A 14171-nucleotide genomic window follows, 5' to 3' on the forward strand; every position below is an offset into this window, starting at 1 on the left:
TCTAAGATTCGCAGAATCTAAGGAAATCTTGATAGTACAGATACGCTTCTACACACGGGGTCATGCCCAGCGGACACGGGGGCGTGGTCAACTAATGCAGACAAACTGCAATTAATGAAGAAAGAGAAGGAGGATGGACACGGGGCCGTGCCCGAGCTTCTGTTCAGCCTATAAATAGGAGTGCTTGGATCTCTTGCAAATCATCCCTTGGCACACCACCTCTCTCACACTTCACCCACCACCCACCACCATTACAACACCATCATCCACCACCATCATCCATTGTCCATCATAGAGTTTGTGAGTCGTCTCGGGATCCAAGATTGATCGTAAGAGTTTTTGACAATCAAAGGCCATGTTTGCCTAAGTCTCTTACATCACTTGGTGAAGACAAGTGTTTAGTGTAATACTTTTTATTTTTAATCTTTTCGCACTTTTTATTTGGTGATGTATTAATGACTTTAATAACTAGTTTCTTATGTTGAAGGTAATTCTTCCTTATCGTTTGTCCGTGGTGTCTTGGCATTATTTTACTGTCTATATAAAATAAAAGATTTTCACCATTCATATCTCCACGGTCTATATGGAGATATGTTGGCTACCTGGTCGGGGGTTAAGGGAACGATTTGGTAAGAGTCTTTCCATTGTTCAGTGTATAGATCCTGCAAAGGACCTGGGTCAAATTTAGTAGGACCTCCTTCAATACCCACCGGTATTGGATGGCGGGGGTCCAAACTCTTTAATCCCCTCATAAGATAAACTACTATTAAAACTTTAACCCGGCTACTTAGGACTGTATCCCTGCTGACTCAGACTACTTAGCCGAGGGTAACGTCACCTTCAAAAGAGGGGCCTACCACATTATGCATTAATAACTTAATTAATTATCATTCAATAATCCGACCCTTTAGGATTGTATCCTTGCTGACTCAAACTACTAGGTTGAGGGTAACGTCACCTTCAAAAGAGGGGCCTACTACAACTCTTCATCAGGTTTCTTCTGAAGGGTGGCCATTTTCCCACCTTCCCTCTTGAAAGCAACAACGTACAACGAAACGACTGCACAAAGGGAAAAATTCAAAAAAAGGGGGGGGGGGGAGGAAAGAAGACAAGAAAATATGCAGATATCTTACCCTTGCCATCTTCCATATACATGGGCTTATCCTCTCGTTCCATTTTCCAGTTCAGACTCATACTGGCATCAACCAGGGCTTTCTCTGGCAAGGCAATTGACGGAACATCTTTTAAGTCCTTGTACCAATTTTCATCAACAGGAGTTTGAAGGGTCTCGGTAGGAACGTCCTCCTTTCCCCTAAAGATCATCCTCATCCGAACGACACCGGCCTTGATAAAGAAAAATTTCTGCTTCCATTCGTGGAAGGATTTTGGGGATTGCAGCAAAATTTTTTTTCGCCGACGCTCTCTGGACAAAAGAATAAAACCCTTGGGTACAGTGCATTTGGTGAAAAACTCGAAATCGAGAAACTGTCGGTTCGATATGCATTGTCCGGCACACAAACTCAAAATGCCAAACCCTAACCATACCAATTGGGTGCATCTGGGATAGATGAAACTTGTAATACTCAAGAATTTCAAGAAAAAATTTCGTGACAGGGAGACGAAAGTTGCCCTCACAAAAGAAATCCCAAAAGAGGGTGATATACCCAGCTGGAGCATCTGCCGCCGTCTGACCCTCCTTAGGGTATAGGGCACCCCAGTTCTCCCGGAATCTGAGGTTTTGAACCAATCCATCGAAGGTTTCCTGGGACCACTTCAACGGTGGAAGTTCGACAGACATTTCTTCCGTTGAATCTTCGTGATGATCTCCGGTTGACATAAGAGGAAGAAATTGCAAACCTTTCTAAAAGAACGAGGAAATAAGACGAAAAAAGGAGGATTTTTCAACAAAGTAAGGATGACTGGAAATAGGAAATCCAAAACACTTATATACCCACCGCCATAAATAGCTTCGGTAACTGCAACAACACCTTTTTCGGGATATCACAGTTACCCAAGCGACAGGGGCGAGTGAGAAACATCACAAACGTGAGTTCACGCGCGCGTGTAAAGCACGGTCAGTAATATGCACCTGGCAGTGACAGCCTGGCACACAGTCCTTACTGTACCTTTCTCACCCAAAGTCAAAAAATTTTCAAAATTACCATAACATGCAAAGTAAATCTTCTTATAAAAAATTCCATACTTTCGCGCCAAAAACATTTCTCTCTCATAGTCTAGTGCTCCACTTATTTGCATAAGAGCAATACTAGACTGGAGGGACTTGAAGGGGTAAGGTCCCAAAAACCCCATATCAAGTATTTGGGACCATCGAGATTTTAAGTCAACCGAACCTAACCAAATATCATTCCAAAATTGAACTCTGTCACCCTTTCCCACTGAACATCTAATAAACTACTTTAATTTCTTATCTTGAATGACGCATTTTTCTAGCCAAATTGCAATCGACTTCCAACATCCCGTAATAGCCTTCTTAATTGGAAGGAAAGACCACAATCCTCTACCACCATGAATGAACTCCACTACTCTCCGCTAGAGAGGATCCTTTTCTATTGTGAACCGCCATCCCCACTTGGTTATTAAGGCCAAATTAACATCTGCCAGTTTCGCAATTCCCAACCCCCCATCTTTTTTTGGTGTGGTCACCTAGGGCTGTAAACGAGCCGAGTCGAGCCGAGCTAGACCCAGCTCGAGCTCGAATTAGCTCGAACTAACAAAGAACCGTAAAATTTACTACTTAAAAAGCACTTAAAAATGAATTTCTTCATAGACTAAGGGCCATAATTGCCATTTAATTTTACCATATGGCTAAATTTGCAAGTATAAATAGTTAATTCACTTTCTACATTGTTTTTACCATCTTTTATATGGGAGATACTCAATTGGTTTTTGTTTTCTAAGCAATGTGGGACAAAAAATGAAGTATGTAAGCATTATCGAGCCAGCTCACGAGCCGAGCTAGGCCAAGCTCGAGCTCGGCTCGTTTACAAATCGAGCCGAGCCGAGCTGGCTCGTTTACAACCGAGCCAATTTCGAGCCAAGCTTTTTTCGAACAAGTTTCGAATGAGCTGCGAGCCACGCGTTTTTTGAACACCCCTATAGTCACCACCTTCCACGCCACCCAATGAACTTTTTCACATCGATCCACTCCAAAGAAAATTCTCCATCAATGTTTCAAGTTGCTCTAATCTTTCAAGGTTATCTACTTGATACTAAATTGCAACCATAAGAATAAATTTAAGTGTTTTTATATCTTTAATCATACTTCAATTATTATTAGAGTTTTCTTAATAAGTTACTTTTGTCAGCTTAAAAAAATAAATACATTGTTATATTTTAATTTATCAATATTTCGATATAAATTTTATTGAAAACATAATTGTGTTTAAAATAAAATATTTTTTTGATATCGTAAACTATATTGAGTACCGATACGGTATCAATACCGTATCACTACCAGTGTTATAACGATATTGTACCAAACTAAACAGTTACGTTTGATCTCTTTGGTCAACATTTCATTATAAATTTTATTGAAAATGAAGTTGTGTTTAAAATAAAATATAAAATATTTTGATATTGTAATCCATACCGGTACTTAGTATCATATCATTACCATAAAGAACCAAACTGGTACCAACTAAAAAACAACGTTATCTATCGGTGGTTTCCATACAAGTCAGTAAGTATTTTTTTCGGTATATTTTCACTACCTACCGCACGAAAGGATTCTGCTAGTGCTGTTTATGGTATTTTCTGGTAACTTTTTTTTATGTTGTTTTTATCTTTATTTCATATAATATCGCAGATAAGAATATTCAATATTACCATAAGGTCGACCGCTGCTAACATGCGTCACTATATATGTAGAGCCGTTAGTTGCTGAAAACATTAATACCCAAATTTATTATTTGGTAGATTATTATTTTAATTAATATATTTAGTTAACTAGTTTTTATTCTGAGTTTTATAAATTTGAGTAAATTACAAGTTTTGTCCTTTATGTATGTCCTAAATTGCAGGCGCTGTCCTTTGTCTTTAAAATTGATGAGTTTTGTCCTTAATGTTTGCAAATCTTGCACGTTATGTCCTTTAGGCCAAACCCAGTTAATTTTTTTTTTGTTAAAATTGGTCATGTGCAAGGCATGTGAGGGTACATTTGTCTTTTCACCATTATAGGGACTATTGTGTAAAAGAACTTATCTTTAGGGACTATTGGGTAAGTATAAAAAAGATATTTAAAATAAAAAATATATATAAAAACAACATAAAACTCTGCCTTCTCTCTCTCTCTATAACCCTTGTCTCTCTCTAACCCTTGTCTCTCTCTCTAACCTACTGAACATCGACATCGCCGACCACCTGAGATGCAGCTGACGGAGATGCTGGTGACGGAGATGCTGGCCGCCGGAGATGCATGTGACGGAGATGCAGGCCGCCGGAGACACAGGAGATGTATCTATATAATAATCTCATCCGTCTCCAGCTCATCACCGTCGCTGTGCTCATCCGTCTTCTCCGGTGGTAGGTTCATCCGTCTTCTCCGGTGGTAGGGTTTCACTAGCTTCTCCAGTGGTAGGGTTTCACTAGAGGCGGGTTTCGATTTAGGGTTGTGTTTGTCTGTTTTTCGATCTGGGTTTGGGTTTCGATCTAGGTTTGGGTATTTGTCTATCATTCGATTTGGGTGTGGATTTCCATTTGGGGTTGGGTTCATGCTGGTGATGGTCGACGAATGGTTGTGGATGGTGGTCAGTGAATGGTTGTGGATGGCTATGGATGGTGGTCGGCAAGTGGTGGGGTTCGATTTGGTGGTAGGTTCACGCAGGCGGTGGTCGGCGAATGGTTGTGGATGGTGGCAAGCGAATGGTTGTGGGTTTAATGGTGTTTGTTACTGGTTTGGTTGTTGCAGGTTGGGGTTAGGGTTCTAGTGGGGGTGGTGATGGTGGAGACGGTGGTGGGTGAAGGAGAGAGAGAGAGAATCGATGCGGGATGGTGGTGGTGGTGGTGGTGGCAGGTGGCGGCCGTTATTGACTGAGGGGTTTTGACAAGGGTGTTTGGTGGAGGGTGGTGATGATGTCGGTGAAGGGTGGAGGGTGGTGGTGATGGTGGCCGTAGTGCTGGTGGCGATTGAGGGTGGTGGTGGATATGGCGGTGAAGGGTGGTGGAGATGGCGGTGAAGGGTTCTGTTCTTCATCAGTCCACTTATAATAATAATAATAATAATAATAATAATAATAATAATAATAATAATAATAATAATAATAATAATAATAATAAAATTATTTTGTTTTATTTTTTAATAATACTAAGTAAACAGGGTAAAAAGACTAAAATACCTTTGGGTGACCACATTTAACCAAAAAATCTAACTGGGTTTGGCCTAAAGGACATAACGTGCAAGATTTACAAACATTAAGGACAAAACTCATCAATTTTAAAGACAAAGGACAACACCTGCAATTTGGAACATACATAAAGGACAAAACTTGTAATTTACTCTATAAATTTCTAAGCAAAATAATCAACCAATTAATAGATTGGTCTTATTGGTTGTCATGTGATTCTAAATCGTGTATGTAATTTCTTCGTTCTGTATATTCTTTTCTTTTTCTAATAAAATTTACTTTAAAAATTAATAACTTTTTGACTTAACCATCCATAGGTCTATTATTATGTGTGAGACTAGTTGACGCGATAACACGATGAGAGAACACTAGTACTAACCGAGTACTAGGAGTGTCAAACAATATATTAGATCGTTTAATTGTAAATGTTTCACAACACTAGTACTAATCGAGTACTAAGAGCGTCAAACAATATATTGGATCGTTTAATTGTAGATGTTTTATATTAACTTAATTGATTCAATAATTTTTTTAACCACACGTGTTATATATGTTAAGGGTCATGAGAAGTTGTCTCTCTCTATGAATTTTAGAACAAATGAACTTTACTATTATGATTTTTAATATCAACAATGAGCATTATGTAGCTAAACTAGTTGATGCCTCCGTCCACGTTATGGGGCGGTAGGTTAAATATTTCTCAATCAACTAAAAAACATTACAATAGTTTTGCTAGAAAAAAAAACTAAAACGATGACAACACCGTAATTTTGAGCTCTAGGCAAAACTGTACTCTAAACCCTAATTTGTCTGGACAAATGAGTAAGTGTTGGACAACTTTTTGACACGAAAAAAAAAATAATCAAGTAACTAATTAAAACAAAATAACTCTATAGTTTTGCTAAAAAAAACTAAAACCATGGTAATACTATAATATTGAATTGAGGACAAAATTGTATTTTTTGACTGGGAGTAAATTTTGTATATATTAAGTATAATATGCTTTATATGTCAATGTGTGCCTTATTATTAATCTATAATTTATTATTTCTTTTTCCTTGTCATGATTGAACACACTTTATCTTATACATGAATATTAAATAATCTAATATTATATTTTTCCTATTCTGTCACACCCCACCAAGGCGGAATATTGAAGCGTGACACGAAAGGTTTTTAGGCACATGATTAAGTAAACATTTAAATGAAATAGTAGGAGTTTGGATACCAAATAGTTAACTGTTTACATCACCAAATAAATCGTTTTGATAACTAAGATTTTACATCTATATCTCAAAGTGGATGATAAAAAAAACGAAAATCTCCCCAAAAGTGGTATCCTCCAAAAGACGCATGCTTAAATCCTTTTTCATGACTAGTAATCAATTACCTGAAAAACATGTTAAAAATTGTCAACACAAAGTTGTGAGCTTACAGGTTTATGAGACTCGAGGTAAATCGTTTGAGAAACCATACACTTAGCTACTTAAATTCGTGAATGATCAAATCAATGCCTAGTTATGACAATGACATATGTGACTAACATGAGCCTATAACTAGACCTTGACTAAGACTTTGCCTCGACCATTGTACACTTAAGGCAATGAAATATAGTTTTTCGGAAGTGCAAGCACTCTTTGTCTTTACCAGGTTAGCTGTAACGGTCCGCATTTTCATACTTTCCTTATTTAGAAAGGGTATTCGTATTTACTTTAATCTTGTAATCCGAGTCTTTTATCATAATGAAATTCTATTTTATACATATACGTGTTACCATACTTGTATTATACATAAAAATCTTGAATGCATATTTATACACGAAACTGATACTTACAATACTTGTATGTATAATTATACGCGCTTTAAACTTATTTAGTGCGTTGTTGCATTTTAATATACTTAAGCGAGTTAAAATACAAGAAACAACATAAAATAACCTAGTTACAAAGTGCAAGGACTAAAAATGAGCAAAACCAAAAGCTTTTCCACCTCCTTTCTCCTCCAATCACCATCCACCCTTTTTAAGCCAATCATATTTCACCATTCTCTACCTCCTTGCTCCTCCAATCACCTTCCGCTTTCACTAACTCCCAAACCCTAATCCCCACTTATAAATACAAGCTTCCACCACCTCCTAAACACTTTCCACACACTAATATACTCTCAAACTCTCTAATCCTCTCAAGAATTCCAAGCAAGGAAGAATACTTTCAAGTATTCTAAGTGAGTTTTCACTCACTTTTCTTCACCTTTTTTCTTCTAATCTTCTTTCAAACTACTTGGGAAACCTTTAGGAAGGTTTCCACAAGTTTGCCATGGCAAACTAAGGTGGAACCTCACCATATTTGAGGTCCAAAGTAGCATAAAATTCTGCTCTAATTTATCCTTTTGTTTCTTGAATATAATGCTTAAAACTTAGTGGAATCTTGTACCCACCTTACACCCAAATAAGCTTATATTTGTGGGTTTTTGTGTGGTTGATTTTCACCAAGAAATAATGATCAGAACTTCTTTAAATTCTGCCCAAAATGTTCTAAGTGTTGAAACCATCCAAGCTTCCAACCTTCAACGTTGGAAGACTTGTGTATGAGTAATGTGTTACCATGGAAGCCTTGGCTCTCCAAACTTGTCCCACTACCTCACTTGCTTAATTGTTTGTGTTCGTCCCAAGTAGCTTCCAAGAATCAAAGTAACATAACTCTGCCTCGCCTCCAACATTTGCCATGTTGGGTATGACATGTCTGTGTTATTTTACTTGGCTACTTGACAAACTAGTTAGTTTTTTTTTTTGTGACCAACCAGGTCATCAACCAAGTTGAGGACTTTTTGCTTTGGTGAATCACACAATGAGGTTAATCCTACCTCCATGCTTGACTTACATGAAAATACATGATGATACATGATGGATTATGCTATATAATATTTAATATATATTTAACCGAATTCTTGATACTAACCGGATTATGGTTAGATGTCATGAACTTAGGTTCTATTATCTTCGTTCTAGACTCCTTGTTTGTGATTCTAATGGGCAAATTAGGACCCATGAAAACACATACAAACTTAGTGTCCAAACGAGTATTTAGGCAAGATATATTTTTGTGTACATATACTTTTTATACTTAATTCCGAATCCAAACTCTCCACAAACTCCAAATACTCACACACCTTCGTTTCCCCAATGTAGGGTAACTTCGGTGCGTCACTCTCATCAACTCGTCAACTCGCGTTTAATCAGAAAGCTTAGCAAAACCGTGAGTGTACATGACCCTTTTTACTTTTCGACACTTTTGGGTGCAATACTTATTCTTTATTAAAAATGCACACATACACATACAAACATGCTTGACACACACAAACAATCCGATATACATGCTTAATACGTGATGCTAGAACACATACATGCTACAATACTTATTTGCTTTATACTTGTCATTAACTTCATACAAGCCTCCCTTAACATGTATAGTTCTATAGGATTAACGCACCACCCGTATTTTTGAGTTCATGTTAAGTTAAACAAAACGGTCTTGTCGTTGCTACGATAAGATTACGCTAGCGGGAAACTTTGGGTTGACAGTTATAAGTTGCATGCTAGTATTGTTATGTTAAGTCTTAGATTACGATTATGTCATGTGGATTTGTTTAATAGATTTATACTTATGATAATACTCAAACTTGTATGCTCGCCAATACTTTATGTGTTGACATGTACTTTAATACGTATTGCAAGAAATTGATGATGATGATGATGATGAATGGAATCTAGTAGGATGACTAGAAACCCACTTTTAAATTTTGTACTTGTTATTATATTTTGTTCTTGTTCAAGTTGTTGTATTTGTTTCCAAACGATGTACTTTACCTGAGTATGAAATGAAATTTTGATTATTAATTACTTGTCACAAATAGTTGTTATGAAGTCTCTTACAATCTCCTTTTCATCTCACTTCGATGTTGCCGCCATCGGTTGGGGTGTGACATTAGCGCTACTAACCAAGAGTGGGGGCGTCAACCTAGTAGATTTATCGTCAGATTCTGTGGCTAAATACATAGCTAATGGTTACAATGCAGAATGAGAACACAAAAACTTTTCTCGAGTACTCTTGAGTTTGATGAAAACCTCATGAAACATATAAATTATCAACTAAAAAATACTTTATGCCATCGTACTTTAAATAAATGCATGTTTTCCCCCCAAAACTATAAAAACAGTAAAATAGGGGTCGTGAACTCACCTGGAATGAATACGAAATGTGCTAGCAAGATAAGCCCGAAAAGTGCGAAAGACTCGACCTAACTGTGTCCTAATGTAAACAAGGGACACCTTAAGGTCTAGAGAAACACACTAGTGTACTAGTTGGCAAAATACATCATCAACGATTGTTTTTCATTAATCATCAAGGATTCAATGTTTTACAACTCGATTGACTCTATAGACACCTCAGCTGATCATGTAAACTAAACAATTCGTGTAAGAGATAATGTGATGTGTGTGATAAATAGATCACTAACAGGTGTGATCTGTTTATACTAAGTATGAAAGCTCTGTTCAGTGATTAGATGACATCACCCTTATAGTGACATCTAACATTCCTAACAGAAAAGATTCTACAGATGTTACAAACATCTGTGCAAATCCTAACATCTGATCTAGGCTTATCTAAACACTGATAAAATAAATATTGATACATTAAGAAAACACTGTCTAATCTATCCTCTATTGTAGTTATCCAAACATCTGTTTGGCCATACAGATATTTGGTCTTTTTCATCAGACCTTTGACTTCATCAGTGGTTTGGTCTTAAACAGATGTTAGCCTTCAACAGATGCTGATTCTCTTTGAACAACTGTTCCAAGTCTTTAACAGATGTTTGCCATACTCTTGAATAGATGTTTTAAATAGGTGTTCAAGGTTCACTATCTTTGGGGAGAGACTGGTTCAATCTTTTGCTTATTTCTTGATCAATGGATCATGCTTTGGCTTATGGATATAATTTGTTCTTTTGTATGTCTAACAGTTTTTTTTTTTTTTTGGGAAAAACTAAAGTAAATTATTGGGTATGGTGTCGTGGTCTTAAAGCCTAGCAGTAATCTTAACCAGATGATTCTTTGTAGGGAATCTAAATAAATGCTTTTCCAAACTTGTTGCATAACATTGATTATTCTTCCTTCGTTGCATAATACACGTTGATTCCTTTTCTTACGGTGTGTTATTCTTTGAATTGAATGATTCCAATTCGGATAAGGCGTATATACTCAAATTGGGAGTATGTTTGGTTTTTGCTAGATTTTCCATCATGTGACCAATTTCTTCTTTCGACACATTTCTTGTATCGTTTGCCTCTTCGTTTGGCGATGCTTTTGGATGGATCGCAATAGGGTGGCAATTTCTTTTGATGCATGTTTCTACCAAATCTTACCTTCACTCTCAATTCCCACATGGATTCCATCTAAAACACATTCATAATGTTAGTTTTCTATAAAATATATCAATTTTCACATTCCATTCATATTCATCGATTACTTGCATAAAATTACACTTATTGTTGTCACCTAAACATTTCTTCTAACACTTGGCGTGCATACCATATTCAAGGCACAATGTATAAGTTTTTCATGCTTAACTTCCTAGTTCATGGTATGAATCACCATTTTTCTTTCCAATAACCAAATATCAATCATTCATAAACCCTAAATATAACATAATCTCTAGTTCTTACAACCTATTAATCAATTTGGCCAAATATGATTATGGGTTGACCCAAAATTCAACACCCATCATCCTACCCTCCAAGAATCTCATTCAACTCGATAATTTCATGAAATTAACATACATTCTAATTCAATAATAAAATATAAGCAAAATTCGTACTAAGATTTGCATAGGATGCTAAGATTCATCCATGATCACCAACTAATTCCATTAATACATAATGTATTGAGTCTCTAACCAAAATCCATCATCTAACAAAATTCTATCACTTACCCCGTGTTTCAAATCACTAGATGGTCACCATTTTCAATCATGCAAGATTTTAATCTTCATTCTAACCTTCAATTTGAGTAAGTTTCTAAATTTTGCTCTAGGGAGCCCTTTCTTTCTCCTCCCACACATCGACCCAAAAAAAAGGTCAAAGATTTCTATTAAACTAATTAAACTTGGGGTTTTTAATTAAAAATTTACAAGTTCAGTCCCTCATGTTTGGCTCCTACCCCTTGTTTAAAACTACATTATACTCTATAAAAGATGGTATTCTAACTAGGTTAACTAAACCTGGTTAATTTATCTCATGCGGTAAAAGAAGATAAGCTCCATATTTAGAAATATTCAGATTTTTGGGATGTTACATTTATGACACGATTAAACAACAACAACAACAACCATACCCAGTAAATCCCATCAATAGCTTATTGGTGGGGCCTCGGGAGGGAGAGATGTAGACAAACCTTACCTCTATTCATATGGATAGAGAGACTGCTTCCAAAAAAGAACCCTGGCTCGAAACCAAGCTGCATGCAAACAATCTGAACTAGACATTTAGTAATATAAATCTACCGGTCATAAAATACGTGGTGACAAAGTACCGTAGCATAATAAAACATATATACAACCTAGAGCAACATATACATACACATATGATAATAATCACAATGTAAAGTCCACTTAAAAAAGTAGGAAATATTAACCCCTAGCCCAAAAAGCTCAAACGAAAAACACACATACACACACCCACTTTAGTACCCTCTCCTAAAAATCCTTAACATTAATCCTACATCTCCATGAACTCCTATCCTGGGCCATGTCCTCAGAATGGTGCAACTCTAGCAAATCTTATCTAATCCGCTCATCCCAAGTTAATTTGGGCCTTCCTCTACTCCTCCTACCTTCCACACAAAGGGCGTCTACTACTCTAACCGGTGCCGTCGTCCGCCTCCTCTTCACATGCCCAAACCATCTCAATCTCCCCTCCTTAATCTTACTCGATATACTAGCCACCCCTAGCCTTTCCCTTAAAACCTCATTTCTCATACAATCTAACTTTGTGTACCCACACATCCACCGCAGCATCCTCATCTATGCTACCTCCATCTTGTGCGCCTGCGTCTTTTTAATAGCCCAATAATATGTTCCATACAACATAGCAGGTCTAACTGCAAACCTATATAATTTCCCCTTTAATTTAGTTGGGAACCTTCTGTCACACAATACCACATCGGTTACTCTCCACTTAAACCAGCCATCTTGGATACGGTGAGCAACGTCACTATCTATCTCCCCATCTTGTCGTACAAATGATCCTAAATATTTTAACCTAGTAACCCATGGCACCGTTTGATCATCGATGGTGATCTGAATATCTTCATTGTCGACTGTCCCATTGAAATCACAGTAAAGGTACTCGGTCTTTGAGTGACTAATCCTTAAACCTTCCCTCTAAAGCAGCCCGCCACTCTTCTAACCTCTCATTCAGGCGTTGTTTAGTCTCTGCAACTAACACAATATCATCTGCAAAAAGCATGCACCACGAAATCGGCTCGTGCAACGACTATGACAACTCATCCAAGACAACTGCAAAGAGAACCGGACTCAACGCAGACCCTTGGTGGAGTTCTATCTCCACAGGGAAAAATTCAGTATCCTCTACCGGCACACGAACACAAGTTTTCGTCCCACCATACATATCCCTAATTATGTCTATATACGTCCCATGTATCCCTCGACCCTCCAAAGTATCCTAAATCAAGCCACGTGGTACTCTGTGTAATGCTTTTTCTAAGTCAATGAACATCATATGCATATCTCGTTTCATCTCCATATACTTTTCCATCAATCTCCTTAGAATGTGTAGCGCTTCCGTAGTTGACCTCCTTGACATAAAACCAAATTGGTTTACCGTAACTTGGGTTTCTCTTCTAATTCTAGTCTCAATTATCCTCCCCCATAACTTCATAGTATGACTTAGCAACTTAATTCCTCTGTAGTTCTCACAACATTGGGTGTCCCATGTGTTCTTATATAGGGGCAATACAACACTACGCCTCCATTGATCTGGCATTTTCCCAGACTTGAAAATAAGGTTGAATAGGGTTGTTAGCCATTGAACTCCTTCCTCTCCCAAACACAACCACGCTTCAATTGGTATGACACGATTAAAGTCGCGTCAAAACATGTTAAAAAATAGTTGTGTCAGGTCATTTTTTGTAGTGACGGAAACAAGTAAAAAGGTATTATAACCCAAACTCCACCTACCCACCCACCCATTTCTTTTCCCCAAACCTATCTTCTTCTTCCTACTTGTATCAAAATCAAAGTTACAACTTCCAAGAAAAACTTCACACTCGTCATTATCTTCTTCATCAGAAGTATAAGTATCTGAATCAGAGTGAAGCATTCTCTAGTGATAAGGAATTTCTCAAATCTACAATCTCTTAACTTATCAAGTAATTTATAACCCCTTTTATTGATCGAACAATTGTGATCTCATGACGCATTGGATGTTGGAGCAATAAAGACGTCATTACATTCCCCTAATAAAAAAATCGTGATTTGAATTCCTCCACCACGTCATCTTATCCGAAAATTGTGATCTCATGAAGCAATATTGGATGTGGGACCACCAAACACGTCATAACATCCCCCGATAAACTACCATGACTGGGTTCCTCTGATGTGGCATCTTAACCGACAATCGAGATATCACGAAGTATTGGATGTGGGACTAATAAACACGCCATAACATCCCACCAATAAACAACCATGATAAGTTCCTCCATGGCATCTAAACCGAAAATCGTGACCTCAT

This window comes from Helianthus annuus, chromosome 17, assembly GCF_002127325.2.
Source record: "Helianthus annuus cultivar XRQ/B chromosome 17, HanXRQr2.0-SUNRISE, whole genome shotgun sequence".
Classification (NCBI taxonomy): Eukaryota; Viridiplantae; Streptophyta; class Magnoliopsida; order Asterales; family Asteraceae; genus Helianthus; species Helianthus annuus.